The 14,104-nt window shown below is 36.5% G+C and overlaps 1 protein-coding gene across 3 annotated transcripts in view; it reads left to right on the top strand.

The window, feature by feature from the left end:
- TRHDE (thyrotropin releasing hormone degrading enzyme) overlaps positions 1-14,104 on the top strand; it is a 363,581-nt gene that overhangs the window by 149,711 nt on the left and 199,766 nt on the right. The gene's annotated exons all lie outside the window — the stretch shown is intronic.

Raw genomic sequence — 14,104 nt, 5'->3', positions numbered from 1 at the left:
TGTTTTACATTATGTTTTATTGTGGGTTTAGAATATCTCCAATAAAAAAGAGCAATTGACAAGACAAGCATTTTGTTATTGTTGTTAGTGTGGCTTAGAAGCCAAGAGTATTCTTCAAGTGGTGCTGAAAATGTTGACATTCTATTGGCCAGTAAAGACCTCAATGTTTTTTGTTTTTGTTTTTTTTAAATATGTTTTATTGATTTTTTTACAGAGAGGAAGGGAGAGGGATAGTTAGAAACATCAGTGAAACATTGATCAGCTGCCTCTTGCACAACACCCCCTACTGGGCATGTGCTCACAACCAAGGTACATGCCCTTGACTGGAATCGAACCTGGGACCCTTCAGTCCACAGGCCAATGCTCTATCCACTGAGCCAGACAGGTTAAGGCAGCCCTCAATGTTTTCACTGAAAAAGTTTTAATGGATCAGTTCAGTTTTTTCATGGTTCAATTTCTGCAGCTAATGCAACTACGTATTTCTGGTTAAATGTGCCTACAATATCTAGTTAACACCAAACTTTGTTTTATAGTTCCCAACTGCTCCATAGTACATTTAATGCTGTAAAATTCTTACTTATGGAGAAGAGTGTGAAAGAATCTGTTAACCAGATCATCTGTGTGCATGTGTGCTGGCTCCATTTAGCTTTGCAATTGCACTTTAAGTTATAAATCAATTGAGTTTCTGTAATTTGTCTTCAGTTAAGATCCTCATTTCGTGACATCTGATGAAAAGCTCTTGAAAGACGTTTTCATTACAAGATAAGATTGAAAATAAATGGAAAAACAGTATTTTTCTATTTTCTTAGTTGTATAAGCAACTATTTCTGCAACAACTTCAGTCGAAAGAAACTATTTTAAGAGGAAAACCATGATACGGCCTCATATTATTCATTGGAATAATTAAATTAATTAATGATACTATTTGCTTTTTACTATGCTCTGTGAACCAATAAACCACAGTCAGGGTTGTAGGTAAGAAGAGTAACAGCAGCAACAAAAACAACAACATATTGCTGTAGAAATTAGAAAGCCCAGGAACAATTGGAGTTGCCAAAACTTATAAACATGAAATTACAGATAATCTAGAAGAGAAAAGAAAGATACCAAGTATTCATGCCAATCTGCATTGGTGATATAATCAAACAATCGAATTCATGGTTGGGAATCTAACATTATTAAGGGGTCATTTACTATTACTGTGCAGTAAGTGTAATTACAAGGCTAGTGAATGTACTATGTCTAACCTCTCAATAATTCAGGGTATATCTGGTGTTAAAGCACATAGGGACATGTTATTGGGATATCCTGAGTACATATATGTTTGATTGAAGAAATACTCACATTGGCACATGCTATTTTCTTATTGTTGAGTATAATAAAATTATTAATGTGTTCTTATGGGTAAAATGTCATAATAGAAATGTGCAATATATGTCAGGCTTTCCTACTTTACAAGTTTATAAAGTACACACTCTAATCTCTGAAAGAAACTGAAAGTTCCAAAATTTCTAAGACTAATGCTCAATAGTTGAAATCAATTGTATTGAAATTGAAGATTTTTCAGAGAATAACAACTAATACTTTACATTGTGCCAGACACTGTTCTAAATAATGTGTGTCTGTCTATCTATCTATCTATCTATCTATCTATCTATCTATCTATCTATCATCTAATCATCTATCTATCTTCAATGAATCCTAATAACAACCTATGAGATAGGACTATTGGACTATTATATATATATATATCTTTTTTTTTTTAATCCTCACTAAGGATATTTTTCCATTGATTTTTAGAGAGAATGGAAGAGAGAGAAAAAGACAGAGAGAAACACATTGATTGGTTGCCTTCCCCATGTGCCCTTGACTGGAATCAAACCCGGGACCTTTGGTCCACAGGCTGATGCTCTATCCACTAAGCCAAACTGACCAGGGCAAGACTATTAGTTTTCTCTTTTTCCAGGTGAGTGATCTGAGGACCAGATATATTAGGTTATTTGCCCAGCTGGTAGGCATAGAGGTGTAATCAACAGGTATTTACTGAGTGACTCTATGTGTGAGGTACTGTTTTAGGTTCTGGAAGGTTAGCAGCAACAAAACATAATTTAAAAAATCCAGTTTTTATAATTTACCTTCTAATGGATTCTTTTTCCTGGGGAAAGGGATCAAAATTTAAAAATATCCTTAGGAAAGTCACAGAGAAAATTACTCCTAATACTTTATTTGTTAATATTCTTTTTTTCACATTTTTATCACCATTATTTTTTTTTTCCCCATAAAAAGGAAATTTGTCTTTATTTTATTCATTTTCACTGAGTGAACAGATGTCATCTGTAGATAGTTTGGACACTTTTGTGGTTCAGAAAACTGAAAGTGAGTTTTTAGTTATTTAGGTTTAAAAATAAATTTTGGAAAATTGTATTATCTAGGTTCTAAAGAAGTGTGGTATTTGTGGCTTTGTGGATGATACAGATGGTAGCAACTATTCAACTCTGCCTGCTGTTGTAACCTAAAAGTAACCATGCACAATGTGTAAACAAATGGATGTGGCTAGGCATGGAGTCTGTAGTTTGCCTTCTCTGATCACCTGGAAGACAAAGCCCCTTTTTCTAATTTGCATGCAGGTGCCATGATGCCTGAGTTACAACAGCCTGCTTATGGGCTCTATCTTTTCTTCTTGGAATCTCCTCACAGCCCTTACTTTCTCTGCATTTTTATTGGTAAATTGTATTCCATTGTGTGGATATATCTCATTTTATTTATTGATTTATCAGGTGATGGACATTTGGGTTACTTCTACTTTTTAGCTAGTATGAATAATGCTGCTATGAATACTCAAGTACACAACTTTCTGTGGACACATTTTCATTTAAATTGGGTATATAGTTAGGGGTAAAATTATAAGGTCATACGGTAACTCTACACTTAACATTTTGAGGAACTGCTAAACTGTTTTCCAAAGGGGCCAGGCCATTTTGCATTCCAACCAGCAGTATAGAAAAGCATCATTTTTTCTGTGTCTTTGTAGACACTTGTTATTATCTGTCATTTTAATTATGGCCATCCTAGTGGTCTGAAGTGGTATTTCATTGTGGTTTTGATTTGCACTACCCTAATGGGTAAGGAGGTTGAGCATCTTTTCATTTAGTTATTGGCCATTTTGTATATTTCCTTTGGAGAAATATTTATTCAGATCTTTGACAACTTTTAAATTGAGTTATTTGTCTTTTTTATTATTCAGTTGTTAGAATACTTTATATAGTCTAGATACAATTCCCTTATCAGATATAAGGTTTATAAACATTTTCTTCCATTGAGTAGATTGTCTTTTCACTTGCTTAATGGTATTTTGGGAAGCATAAATGTTTTTAACTTTGAGAAAGGCTTAAATTAGGCTTTTTTTTTCTTTTGTCACTTTTGCTTTTAGTGTCAGATCTAAGAAGGTTTTGCCTAACCCAAGGTCACTGTATTTTCTTCCAAGAATTTTATTGCTTTACCTCTTGCATGTAGGTCTATGACCCATTTCGAATTAATTTCGGTATATGCTGTGAATAAAAGGGGTCCAACTTCATTCTTTTGCATGTAAATATCTAATTATTCCAGCATCAGTTTCTGAAAAGACTAATTTCTCATTTGATTGTTCTTGGTACCTTTATCAAAAATTAATTGATCATAAATTTTAGGATTTACTTTTGGACTCTTCAATTTATCCCATTGATTTATATATCTATCTTTATGCCAGCACCACAAGTTTCTTGATTTATGTAACCTTGAAATGTTAGTATTCTAACTTGCTTTTTCTTTTTAAAAATTGTGCCTATTTTTGGTTCCTCTAATTAACATAAGGATTTTAGGATTAGATTGTCAATTTTTGATAAGAAGTCAACTGGGATTGTGATACAAAATCTCTAAATAAATCTAGGGTGTACTGCCATCTTAAAATTAACTTTTGATTCATGAACATGAGGTATCTTTACATTTTTTAATTCTTTAATTTCTCACAACAATGCTTTGTAGTTTTTAGGGTACAAATCTTGTCTTCCTTTTGTTACATTTATGTCTAAGCATTTTATTCTTTTTATGCCAATGTAGAGGGAATTTTTTCCCTCAATTTTATTTTTGGATTTTTTTATTCCTAGTATATAAAAACACAATTGAAGTTTTTGCATATTGAACTTATATATATTAAGCTTGCTGAATTAATTTATTAGTCCTAGTTGTTTTTTTTTAGTAGATTCCTTAGAGTTTTCTATATGAAAACTATCTGTAAATAAAGATAATTTTACTTTTTCCATTCTAATATGGATGCCTTTTATTACACTTTTTGCCCAATTGCTCTGGTTATGAACGTCCAATACAATTATAAATAGAAGTAGAGAGAGTGAAGATCCTTGATCTTAGAGAGAAAGCATTTGATCTTTATCATTAAGTATAATATCAGTTGTGGTTATTAAATGCTCTTTATTTGATTAAGGGAGTTTCTGTCATTTAAAAATTATGAAGTGCGTTAATATTTTTTCAAGTGCTTTTAATGCTTCTATTGAGATGTCCTCAGTTTTATTGGTATAGTACATTACATTACTGACTTTTGGATATTACACCAACCTTGCATACCTTTAGGCTTGGATTTTTGTTTTTTGTTCTCTTCCAAATAAAAATATCTGTAGGGATAACTCTGAGCTCTCTGTTCTTATAGCCTGCCTTCCCATGGGCAAAATCTTTGAGCCACTGTGTTGACACTGGGCCTTGGAATAAGGACCTGCTTCTCTTGGAGTAAAGTCCCTGGTTTATGGGAGGGTTTTTAGGTCTGAGCAGTAATCTCTAGTCTTATTGACTTGAATCTTCTATAATGAGACCTTTGCCCTATGAAAAAATGAAAGCAAAGGCAAAAACCAATGTTCTCAACCTGCCACCCATGGAGTAGAGGCTCTGTGTACAAGTGGGGGATGGGTATAGAAAGGAAGCTCTGGATCTCTTGCTGCACTTGCCTCCTCTGCAATGGGCACCTGGGGGTGAGGAAAAATGCTGGCAGCCTTTCCCTCCAGGAAGACACTGTAGTCGGTGCCTAGGAGCTGGTGGAAGAGAGGTCCCTGAGCCAATCTTCTTGGCCACAGCTGTCGGTGCTTCTTCATGCTGAGCTGGGGAGAAGGGTGGGTGACAGAGTAGTTGTGGTTCAAGTGCCACAGACTCTCACTCTTCTTACTGAGACTTAGTAGATTTTCTTAAATAAATATTTCTTCACTTGCTATATATCCTTAGGACAATCTTCAAAGGTTTTATATGTTTGTTGTTATGTAATTCTTACCAGTTATGGTTGTTTTACTGAACAGTGGAGCTGTAGGTCCTCATGCCACCATTCCAGACATCAGAATCCCTGGATTAGATTTTCAGTCACTACTGAAATTTTTGTCAAAAGTAAAAGTTTTTCAATGATTCTCATGATGGGCCAATTTGGAGGACCCAGGGCAACATGACCTCATAGGTTCTTTGTAATTGTAATATTAAGGTCCTATGTATTAATGCATACCTCCTAAATTTCAGGCTATGTCAGCCATGGTGAAAAGTAAAGGCTCTGGTAAAAACAAAAACAAGTTTGTCTACCCAATCATCCTCCCTCCCCAACAGGCATACCCTTTTACAGACTGAATCCCACCATTGTGTTCCTTTTGAGGTCCCCCCATCCTTCTCCCTCTGTAAGGTAGGGCCTCCTCCAGGAAGAAGAGCCTTAAGATGGGGTGTTTGGACTTTTTGGCAAGGGTGGCAAGCGTAAACAGGGTTAACATGCCCAGAGGGGTCAGGTGTGTAATGGGAACTAGAGAATTGGGAACTGAGGTAAACTGGAGATGTGCCACCCTTTAGAAAGAAAAGTTCTTCCTCATCAGCGGATCATTGTTTCCAGATGGATGTCGTTCTTGAAGAGTTCTTGTTATACTTCAACAAGAGTCAGAAATCCAGAGTTATTTTTATGTGATAGCTCCCAAATTTTTAACCGCTGACAACTATTTAAAAAAACAAAACAAAAACAACCCTGTAGGTCAAGCAAAACATGATTGTCATCTGTATGTGACAAGCAAATTCAGTTAGTACCCATTTTGATAATGTCTTCCCCAAAGGATGGAAATCTTCCTTCAAAGTGTGACAGCTTATTTAACTAATCTTGTAGGAATTGATCTCTGTGACATCAGTCATTACTACTGATGTACTTTCAGGTTGAGAGCGCTCTGGGTTGGGGAATTAGGACAGATTCCTCTGAACTGGGATGGGAAGCTGAGGACTGAGTGATCTGACTTCAATCTCTTTTAAATCAGATTGTTACATGTTTGATTATAATATAAAACATTATTTTTAAATTTGTTGACACTAATGACATTGCTCTGTTACTCACATACTTTCATTCATATTGCACTTGATTTGTGGATGTGATACCTGAATGGAAATAAAGCCAATGTTAGGCATACTTTTTTGGTTGAAAGTTCTCCAATCTATTGTTGCATTGTGTTTGCTCTAAATGAAGTGGTTATTAAGATTTTTTTCATAGATCTTTTGGGATGCAGTGTAAGAATTTATTATCATCATCAGCTGATATAAGAGAAACATATAATTCTGAACTAATGTAATGACCTGATAGGTAAAGGAGTAAATAGCTGCAATATAAAAACCAGTTCCCAAGGACATAATTATGTTATTACTAGCAAACGGAGACTTTCTGGTTCATTAAGTAGGAAGGCAAAAAGATAAGTTTAAATGATAAAAGTGAAAATTTAATTTTTTCACTTGTTCACATATTTTCCCCACTGATCAATAAAAATAAGAGAGAGGTTTTTACACTAAATAAAAATATAAATGATAAAGCCAGGCCATGTGCCTGCTCTCAAGAGTTTTATTATGTGAAGTTTAACCTTTACTTAAAGAGCATCTTTGTTCAATGATAATTGATGGCACTTTGAGAGAGTTTATGACAGTATTTTTGCTTATTAAAAATATTTCCTTTAAGGTGAAGAAGCTTCTTTTTAACTTTTGTCCTGGCTTAACCTTTGGAAATACCATGTCAGTTTAGTTGCATTTGTAAATTTAATTACCATGTTGTGGGCTGTTTTTAGGTCATTAATAAAAAATATGGCATATTATTTTCAATCCTCATAATTCACCAGCTTGTTCAACTAAATCACTCACTCTTCCTTTTTTGTCAGGCTAGTTTTAGTCTGGTTTGGTAATCATAATTCAAATTTAATAAAATTTTTAAATGTTCTTTCTGTATAAAGACATTATCCTAATTATTTCACTGGGATTATTTTTGAGGTGTTATTAACAAACACTGATGTTTTCTTTGTCTTGTTTACTCAAGCATACACCATCTGCTGGGCTCCCCAGGGTTCCTATGAGGTCAGGCCCAATGATAAGATATGACCTGAGTGCAATATTAATGCTTCACTTAATATTATTCCAAAAGAATTGGACTAACATACCCTCTAGAAGTAAGACGCTTGAAAATTCAGTAGAGTTAGGTATTAAAGAACAGAGAGCAATTTTTCTGAACTCTCTTGCTTTCTTGCTTGAAAATTCAGTAGAATTGAGGTATTGAAGAACAGACAGCAATTTTTCTGAATTCTCTTGCTTTCTCATTTCTAGATCGAATTCTATTTGGCACTATCCAGGAGGGATTTGGACAGGTGAATACAGTGTGAGCTCGTTCTTGAGTGCATAGTCAAATATTTATGTGAACCTCAGAGATCCTGGAACATTAAAGCAAAATGTAAACATGCAAACACCTGTCATTTATATATTAACTTTTTGTTAATATCTGATTGAATAAACACATCATGAAAAAATAAGCACATTATAAAGCATACCTTTCATTATCTATTGTCAAATATTTATAATTTTAGCAAATCAAGCTAAACACATCATTTTATATTTGAAGGAGGCAGTATTGTATTATGAATAAAAACTATACGCTTGGGCACAATTCCTATGTACTGGCTATAATAAGACCTTGGGCAAGTAATTAACCACTTTCAGTTTACCTATATATAAAAAATGAGAATGATAATAATATTATCTTACTACTAATTTGGATTTTATTGTGAGGATTAAATAAGTTACTATGAGTAAAGCATTAAATATTGCCTGACAGAAAATGAGCACTTTTGAAAGTAATTATTATTGTGCCTTCTTCTGACCTCCCTTTATCCCTAAAGTCACTTCAAAGTTCATTCTTCTCTGGAGATTTGTCACCCAGATGTATCTCACGTGGTAATCTAGAGTGTTTGCCTATGTAATATTCCAGACTGCTAAGTGTGATCTGTTACTCCATTCTCCTATTCTTAGGACTTTTGATTTTTTTAATCCAATAATAGAAAAATTAACTAATTAGATGTCAGAGTCAGGCAAGGTTTGAACTACTATTGTCAATTTAAACTTATTCTATGGTTTGATCATTTAAAAAATATATTTTATTGACTTTTTACAGAGAGGAAGAGAGAGAAATAGAGAGCTAAAAACATTGATGAGAGAGAAACATCAACCAGCTGCCTCTTGCACACCCCCTACAGGGGATGTGCCCGCAACCAACGTACATGCCCTTGACCTGAATCGAACCTGGGACCTTTCAGTCCTCAGACCAATGCTCTACTGCTGAACCAAACCAGTTTAGGCTGGTTTGATCATTTTTATGACATAATAGCATCTTTGGAATATAGGAGTCTTTGGAAGTTCATTTCTTTAAAATATGTGTTTATTTATTTCAACAAGGTAAGGAGAGAAAGAGATAGAAACATCAATAATGAGAGGGAATCATTGATTGACTACCTCCTGCATGCCCCACACTGGGATCTAGTCCACAACCCAAGTATATATATGCCCTGCCTGGGAATCCATCCTTGACTTCCTGATTCATAGGTTAATGCTCAATCATGGAGCCATGCTGGCTGGGCTGGGATTTCATTTTTAATTGATCTTCATAAACATACAAAATTGACTCTATCCAGTTTTTACATGTATGCTTTTGAGTATAAGCTGACATCTGGAATGACTGGATTTTTTGGCCAACATTTTCTGTTTTGTGGAGGGGGTCAAATATATTTACCGCTTTAAATTTGTTAATTAAATAGACTAGACATAACAGGAATGTATTACATGTTAGCTCATATACTGACATTCTTCATAACAGTCCTATCACATATATATATTCATGTTATCACACTTGAACTAAAACAGGAACTGAAACTGAAAGAGATTAAACAGTGACAGTAAGTGGCAGATTCAAGATTTAATTCTAGGCAGCCTGGCTATGGCATCCCCTTCACTGTTCTCTAACGGGAACTATATCAAGAGTAGTTCTTACCCAGCACAGAGTCTGTAACAGGCAGACACTGGATAAGTATTTAATAATGGCAACCAGGACTTTAATTTTTAGGATGACATCACACTTTCACTGGAAATGCAATGAATGGAAGTGTGCATATGAAAAATGGATTTTAATCAAGTAACTAGTAACAAATGATTCAATTAATAAACAATACACACTTGATGATTTTTAGGTGTGAAAAATGTTCATGTCTGTTTTTACTTCCTGAAATAAGTTCAATCAGGTTAAATTAGGGAGGAACAAAATACTATTTCACACAGTTTCATGTTATTGCTTTAAGTTCCAGGGGGAAAAAATCAACAGATAAATTTTAGCTAGTTGAAGTTCAGAGTGTGTATGTTGTGACAAATTCTTCCTGTTTTATTTTTTTGTTTTGCTCTTTTTAATTGATACTTTTCCCTCCACTCAGATAACGTTTTCCATTTTCATCATTGAAGTCATGGAGTCATTTGCAAGGAAAATGATAGCTTGTTGTTTCCCTTTTCTCGCTTTGCTTTTCTCTTCCCTGCCCCACAATGACTGACTTGCTCCTTCTGCTGAAGCCTCCCTTGATGGGTATATCTGGATACGGGACTCTGTCATTCTGAACATAAGGTGATTGACAAAGGAGCTGGACAGGCAGGAGAGGGGAAGGACAGGAGGTGTGGAGAGAGTCTGATAAGTGTAGCTTCTTATGAATCCTCCTGGAGAAGAATCTCTTAAAGTCTCTTTAAGTGGTTCACTGTCACAGGAAAAGCCATGCAGTAGAAGTAATACCAGGTTTCAGTTTAGTGAAGAGAGCTGTTGTAGGTGCCTTCTCATTTCCAAAGAACCAAAAGCTATTCCATTCCTATTGATGTTGTCAGAATGAATTCATCAGATATGTGTAGAATCTAATCACCAAAATATAGGGATAAACAAGATTATAAAGCTAATGCTTGTAAGAAATAGAACAATCATAATTCAGAGGTAGTGCTTGGAATATAAGAAAAATAAATAAAGTGAACTTTGATGGGGGTCCCCTCCTTTCTCTGCCACCCATTTTCTTTGAGTAACCTTGGGAGCAACAGACAGAATCTCTAAAACGTCCCCTGTAAACACTGAGCAAAAGATAGAGTGTCCAAAGTGTAACTGAGGCTATCTATCTATCTATCTATCTATCATCTATCTATCTAATAGGCAGCTACCATAATGGCCATTATGACCTAACAATAGGTCACTATGATGCCCACTATGGCCAGTGAACCAGACCATCAGGGAGTGGGGCTGGCTCAAGGGGTGGTCACACCCTAGGTAACTGGCTCCTAATCAGTACTCCCCACCCACACCATTTGGGGGTGGAGCTGATTGGCCTACTGCCCACAGCCCTTCCCCATGGCCAGCACTGCCCCCAGTTGGACTCCCAATCCCAATTAGAGGAAGGCCTTCCAGCCAATTGCCCCCAGCTCCTTCCTCCAGCGGGCCGAGCCCTGATCTAGGCAGGCTGACCAGCCAACCTCTCGCCATCTTCTCCTTCTGAAAGGCCCAGCCCTGATCCACCCTGATTGGGGCCGGGCAGCAGGACCCCCTCCATGCACGAATTCATGCACTGGACATCTAGTCCTATATAATAAAACACTAATATGCAAATTGACCAACAGCAAAATGACCAGTTGCTATGATGCACACTGACCACCAGAGGGCAGATGCTCAACACAGGAGCTGCCTCCTGGTGGTGAGTGCGTTCCTGCAGAGGGAGTGCTGCTCAGGCAGAAGATGGGCTCACAGCTGGCGAGTTCAGGGGTGGTGGCGGGAGCCTCTCCTGCCTCCATGGCAGTGCTAAGGACTCCTTGGGGGATGTCTGACTGCTGGCTTAGGCCCGCTCTCCCCTCTCAAAAAAAAAAAAAAAAAAAAAAAAAAAAAAGAGAGAGAGAGAGAGAGAGAGAGAGAGAGAGAGAGAGAGAAACATCAATGATAAGAGAGAATTATTAATTGGCTGCGCACCCCACACTGAGGATCAAGCCTGTAACCTGGGCATGTGCCCTGACTTGGAATCAAACTGCGATCTCAACCACTGAGTTATGCTGGCTGGACTCTGCAGCCACTTCTTTACTACTTAGTAACCTAGCCTATAGTGGCATGGCTCGCATGTCCCATGAAACTTCTTGGCTAAGGCAAATTCACCAAATCCAATAAACACTTTTCTAGTACTTATCTAACTGCATATCCTTGCTGCATCTGGCACTATCGATCCTTCATTTATTCTTGGAGCTTTATTTCCTCTGATAGCACTATCTTCTGTTTCTCCATCTACTGCATTTATTAATGCTTGCTGAATCTCCCCTCATGGATCATGAGTCATAGCTTTGCAACAAATCCAGACAGAATTAAGCTTCCCTGCCCCCTGTTTTATATCCTAAGAGGTCCTGCTCTTCACTTGTAGTTCATATTTCAATTGTTTACACATTCACATAAGGAATCGGCCCTACAGCCATACACAGATGTAGAGGACTCTTAGATTCTCCCGCCTTGCTGCCATCGTATGATTCTGATTTTAAACCTTACGTATTTCTTACCTATTCACTCTTCCAGACTCCTGCTAACATTGCACGACACATTTCACAACACAGTGACAACTTGTCACTGATTTTATTGCCTCTGTCATTTCCACCTCGGATCTATCTCAAATGCAACAAAGGCAAAATCTAGGCATGCGCTTCTCCTGCACCCCTCACTGGCTTCCCATTGTCCTAAGAACAAAATGTAAGCTCTTAGCCTGACATATAAGGCCCTCCATTATTTACCCACTGACCACCACTCCAGCTCCCTCTTCCCATGCTCTTTGCTTCTAACTCTGTGCTGCAATAATACTCTACAGTTTCTTTTCCTTGCCTACTAGGTTACTTTACCCCTTGTACCTTTCTGCTTCACATTACCTCTGCTTGGGTTGCCCTATACTAGTGGTCGGAAAACTCATTAGTCAACAGAGCCAAATATCAACAGTACAATGATTGAAATTTCTTTTGAGAGCATATTTCCAAATTTCTTTAAAAAAATATTTTATTGATTTTTTACAGAGAGGAAGGGTGAAGAATAGAGAGTTAGAAACATTGATGAGAGCGAAACATCAATTCAGCTGCCTCCAGCACACCCACTACTGGGGATGTGTCCACAACCAAGGTACATGCTTTTGACCAGAATCGAACCTGGGACCTTTCAGTCCGCAGGCTGACGCTCTATCCATTGAGCCAAACCAGTTTTGGCTCAAAATTTCTTTTGAAAACCGACTTCTGCGCATAGGCCAAGAAGTTTCAGTCACACAGTATGTGAACGCCTGCACGTGGCATTTTGTGGAAGAGCCTTATCTTTATGCTTTATGTTTAGGGAATCCACTCAAGCACCATTTACTCTTGAGAGCCTTCTTTTGACTCTGATTGAAATAGATGCTTTCCTTTTGTATTTTCTTAGTACCCTAGGCATATTGCTCTTACTATGTACTTAAACCATTTCTTTCATGATCTTTTTGAGTCCTAAGAAACAAGGACTTGGATTCAGTATTGTTCACTTCTGTGTCCCTTGGATTTAGCATAGTAGCTCAATATGAACATAGCAATGTTAATGAACTGACTGAGTGAAAATATAAGAAAATGAGTGTCATTAGGAAAATGGCTAACACATTGATTGGAACAGTTTGCATTAAACTATGTATATATGTTTTCTCTCTCTCCCCGCTCCCTCTTATTTTATAATGTACTGTGGTAACAAGGCCACAGAGAAAGGCATTTCTCTGTAGTTTTGGATTTTGCACAAGTAGATAAAGGAGTTATTCACTGTGGATGGGTGAGGCTGTGACAGAAAGAACAGTGGTCCTTATTGTGTGACTTATTGTGATGAGGATTTACATGTGATTTACATATCAATTTGCCCAAATATTCCATAAGAATGAGATAAGTTTTCAATTAAAGGGGCCATAAAGATAGTCTAGTTCATCATTTCATCTGATTGGTTATTTCGCCAAGTCCTGAGCTTGGCAGATATTAGGCCTTGATTAAATACTAATTCATTTCTTTCCTCTTTTTGTATATAATGAAAATATACATCAGTTTAAAACAAAAAAACTGATATGCTTTGTCCTTGGATTACATGATGTATTTCAGGCAGAGGTAAAAAACTAAGTGCTTCTGATTTTCAGCGTACTCCTCTTTGATATCATGTTCTAATGTCAATATTTAAACAAAGTTCCCAAAGATGGAAAATTATAAATTTAGATCTAGGAAATATTCACATTGTAATCTCTAATCTTGGTAGTTTCAACTACAAATTTTCTTATTTTGACTTGGCTGTAAAAGTCTGTCCTTCATCTGCTACTATATGTTATTTAAGGTGCCATTCTCAGTTTGAAGCGCTACTTTTTTTGAATAAATAATTTCATCTAATATATCTTGGCTAGTTAATGTCATTGACATACTCAATATTTCTTTGAAGAGGTTGATGAAATGACTAAGTGACATTCAGCACATTTTGTTTTATTATTGTCATGGCAAAAGCTTGAAAAGTTTATAAAAGTGTGTTTAGAGTACAGAAAAGTATCTATTGTCCTAATTGTTGGCCCAATGAAGTGGATTTATGGAGAAGTGAGAAGATAGTATGGAGATTAAAGCTAAATCTCCTCACAGGCTAATATGTTAGTGAGCTTGGAGGGAGCCGCTTCAGGTTATGGAGTTAAGAAATGCACAGTGAAAGAAGTGAGTTAGTAAGGACGTCTGGTTAGGAGAG

Source organism: Pipistrellus hanaki (assembly GCF_964339955.1).
Source record: "Pipistrellus hanaki genome assembly, chromosome: 3".
Taxonomy (NCBI): domain Eukaryota; kingdom Metazoa; phylum Chordata; class Mammalia; order Chiroptera; family Vespertilionidae; genus Pipistrellus; species Pipistrellus hanaki.
Note: the sequence above shows the minus strand (reverse complement) of the source record. Positions and strands in the feature narration are given on the sequence as shown.